Below are 4,513 nucleotides of genomic sequence, written 5' to 3' on the forward strand. Positions count from 1 at the left end.
CCCCAGAGCCGCCTCCCGCCCCGCCATTGGCCCCGCTATTTCACACCCGCCAATCGCCGCTTGGGGGGTTGAGTGACGTCACCGGTCGCCGGGCAGATCGCGGTCTCGCAGGTTGGGACGCGAAAACGAAAGAGACCGAGGGAGGGGACGGGGAATTCCAGAGAATTCGTTTGGGGCTGGAAAAGGGGGGACAGGGGGGTCCCGGTGCCCAGAAATGGGGGTTCAGGGAGTCCCGGTGCTGGGGGAGGGATTACAGGGGTCCCGGTGCAGGGAATTGGGGGTTCAGGGGGTTTTCCTTTCAGAAATTTGGGGTTCAGGGGCGTCTTGTTGCCCAAAAATGGGGTACATGGGGGTTTCCTTTCAAAAATTTGGGGTTCAAGGGGGTCCTGGTGCCCAGAAATGGGGATTCAGGGGGATCTTGATGCCTGATAAGGGGGTGCAGGGGGTCTCCATTGGGGTACAGGGGGTCTCCATGGAGGATTAGGGGGTCTCCACTGGGGATCAGGGGGTCCCCATGGGGGATAAGAGGGTCTCCATTGGGGTCAAGGGGGTCTCCATTGGGGTTAAGGGTGTCTCCATTGGGGTCAAGGGGCTGCAGGCGGTGACCGCCCGAGTCCACGCATGCGCCGCTTCCGCCCGGAGTCCCGCCATCCGCGGCCGCTGATTGGCCGCCCTAATAAAATCCCGCGCCAAATCTCGCGAGAGTGAAACTGGCCCCGCCATCTTTGTAGTCTCTCTCCTCAGCCACTTCGCTTTTCCCGCCTAAATCCGGCCGGGAATGGCGGAAGTGCGCCTGAAAACGCCGGGATTGAGCTGAAATACACCGGAATTCAGTTAAAGAGCCCAAATCCAGCTCGGAGACTCCTCCAGGAGCCCCCACGCAGCGCACGGTACGCATTTCTGGCGCGAAGCGGCGCCGCCATCTTGGCTGAGGGCATTTGCGCCCGACCGAGGGGTCTCTCGTCAGGCTGGCGGGGGAAAGGAGCCCTCAAATCCAGCTCGGAACCCCCAAAATCAGCCTAGAAGCCCCAAAATTGAGCCTTAAATCCCCAAATCCGGCCTGAAGACCTCTCAGGGGTTCCCTCGAAAGAACAAGAACGACCAGCAGGAAATCTCGCGAAATTACACTTGAAGCCCCCGCCGCCATTTGGTTTCGGGCACTTCCGCCCGCTCCACGGAGCCTTCATATGCAGCCTGGAAACCCCAAATTCCACATAAAGCCCCGATATTCAGCTAAAATAACCCTAAATTGAGCCTTAAAGCCCCAATCCCAGCAGGGAGACCCCTCAGGGGCTCGTTCAAAGCAACCGGCACAACCAGCGGCAAATCTCGCCAGATCACACATGAAGCCTCGCCGCCATTTTGGTCTCGGGCACTTCCGACCGTTCCACGGCGCTCTCCTCAGGCTGGCGGGGCACGGAGCCTTCAAATCCAGCCCGGAAACCCCAAATTCTACATAAAGACATGAATTTCAGCCTAAAAGCCCCGAAACTGAGCCCTAAATCCGGAAATCCAGCCTGGAGACCCCTCAGGGGCTTGGCCCGAAACATCCTGCACAACCAGCGGCAAATCTCTCGAGATCACAAATGAAGCCGCGCCGCCGTTTTGGTCTCGGGCATTTCCGCCCGCTCCACGGCGGCTTCAAATCCAGCACGGAAGTAGCAAATTCAACATAAAGCTCCAAATTCAGCCTAAAAGCCCGGAAATTGAGAACAAAACCCCCAAATTTAGCCTGGAGATCCCTCAGGGGCTCTCCCGAAACATCCAGCACAATCAGTGGCAAATCTCGCGAGATCCCACACGAAGCCGCGCCGCCATTTTGGTCTTGGGCACTTCCGCCCTCTTCTCGCCGTCCCCTCTCACTCTGGCGGGGCAAACAGGTTTCAAATCCAGCCTGGAGCGCCCAGATCTTCCCAAGAGCTTCCATAACCACCTCCAAGGGCACAAATTCACCTTAAAAACCCCTCAGTAGTCTCAGGGGTCTGCCTGGAACGGCCGGGCCGGTTCCCCCTCCTCGTCCCGCAGGATCTCGCGAGATCTCAGGAGATGAGGCCTCGCCGCCATTTTTGTTATGGGCAGTTCCGCCCTTTCCTCGGCCCCGAAACGTCCCTTTAAAATCTCAAAATTTCCCCCAAATCCTCCCAAAATTCCACCCGAATCCACCCAGAATTCCACCAGAAATGCCCCCGAAATTCCCTGAAATTATTTTGTTGTCCATTCAAAAAAAAAAAAAAAAAAACAACAAAAAAACCTGCTCAAATCCCCTCAGATCCCCCACAGGATTCTCCCCAAAATTCCAGCCCCAAATCCCCTCAAAATTCCCTTAAAATTCTGCCCAAATCCCACCAAAATCCTCCCTAAAGCCCTCCCCAAATCCCCTCAAAAATCCGTTAAAATTCCACTAAAATCCCCTCACAAAACCCTTAAAATCCACCTGAATTTTCCCCTTAAAATTTCACCAAATTGCCCTCAAAATCCACTCCAAATTCCACCTTAAAAACCTCCCCAAATCCCCTCAAAATTCCTTTTAAATCCCACCAAAAGCCCCTCAAAATTCCCTTAAAATCTACACGAAATTCCCCCTTAAAATCCTCCCCAAATCCCCTCTAAAATCCTCCTAAAATTCCCATAAAATTCCACTGAGATCCCCTCAAAATTCAACTAAAATCCCCTTAAAATTCCCTTAAAATCCATCTGAATTTTCCCATAAAATCCTCCCCAAATTCCCTCAAAAATTCCCTTAAAATTTCACCAAAATCCCCTCAAAATTCCCTTAAAATCCACCTGAAATTCTCCCTTAAATCCACCACCAAGTTCCCTCAAAATCCCCTTATAATTCCACCAAAATCTCCTCAAAATCCCCCTAAAATCCACCCCAAATTCGCTTAAAAATTCCCTTAAAATTCCACCAAAATGCCCTTAAAAATCCACCCAAAATTCCCTTAAAATTCCACCAAAATTCCCCCTAAAATCCCCCTCAATATTTAAAATACAAAAGTTAATTATCAGAATCAGAAGGTAAAAATCACTTGTAAAATTTACAATATGAAGAGTCAGTTGCAACAGAAAAATGAGTCACAATAATTACAATATAAAAGTAAATTGTAATAGTTTAATATAAAATTTGTAACAGTTCCACTATAAGTCAATTCCAATATAAAAGTTCGTTGTAACAGCTTAATATAAATTCTTTTATAGTTCCAATATAAAACTCAGCTGCAAAAGTTAAAATATAAAAGTTATAAGTTACAATATAAAAGTTAGTTTTAATAAAAATAATATAAAAATTAGTTGCAATAATTTATAATATAAAAGCATTTGGGCACTGGGCAATTTGTATTTTAATATTTCCTCAAGGCCTGGGATATAATATTGATTCTATATTTATATTATATTATATTATAATATAAATTACTATAAATAACATTATTATAGATAATCTATATTAAAATATCAAAATAACATAATAAAAGTAAATGTATATTAAAATATCATTAAAGATCTAAATTATATAATCTCACAAAATATTGATTTTCTATTCTGCCATTTCTGTCACCTACACGGTGCACACACAAGGAATTTTAAATTGTAACAAAAACAATTATAAATTGTAACAAAAACAACTAAAAAATTGTACCTAAAAAGGAATTATAAAATGTAACAAAAGCAATTATAAATTGTAACAAAAACAATTAAAAATTGTACCTAAAAATTAATTATAAATTGTAACAAAAACAATTATAAATTGTAACAAAAACAATTATAAATTGTATTGAAAAGAGAATTATAAATTGTAACAAAAGCAATTATAAATTGTACTGAAAAAGGAATTTTAAATTGTAACAAAAGCAATTATAAAGTGTACCCAAAAATAAATTATAAATTTTACCAAAAAAGGAATTATAAATTTTACCAAAAAAGGAATTATAGATTGTCCCAAAAATGGAATTATAAATTGTACCAAAAAGGAATTATAAACAGTACCAAAAAAGGAATTATAAGTTGTGCCCCATCCAAAGTGCTGTGATCAATAACAACGTGCAAAAGCTGATATGGGAATGCAAAAGCCAATAGTGTATTGGAAATTATATTGATATTGTCATTGATAATGTCATTGATAATTTCTATTGTCATTGATATCATTTCTATTGTCATTTCTATTGTCATTTCTAACCCGGCTCTGCTGCCCCTCCTGCAGGCACTGGGGGGGCTCATCCACCTCCTGCCCGTGTCCCCAAAGTGTCCCCAAGTGTCCCCAAATGTCCCCAAAGTGTCCCTGAGTCATCCCAGAATGTCCCTGTGTCCCCAAGTGTCCCTGAATGTCTCCCAAGTGTCCTTGTGTGTCCCCAAGTGTCTCCCAAGTGACCCCAAAGTGTCCCCAAGTGTCCCCAAGTGTCTCCCAAGTGTCCCAGAGTGTCCCCGAGTTTCCCCACCAAAGTCACCCCAGGAATTCCCATCAGGGTTTGGGACAAGCCTCAATCAAAATTCGCAGAAAATTCCCCAAATTCATCTC

Source organism: Zosterops lateralis (genome assembly GCF_965231275.1).
Source record: "Zosterops lateralis genome assembly, chromosome: 35".
Classification (NCBI taxonomy): domain Eukaryota; kingdom Metazoa; phylum Chordata; class Aves; order Passeriformes; family Zosteropidae; genus Zosterops; species Zosterops lateralis.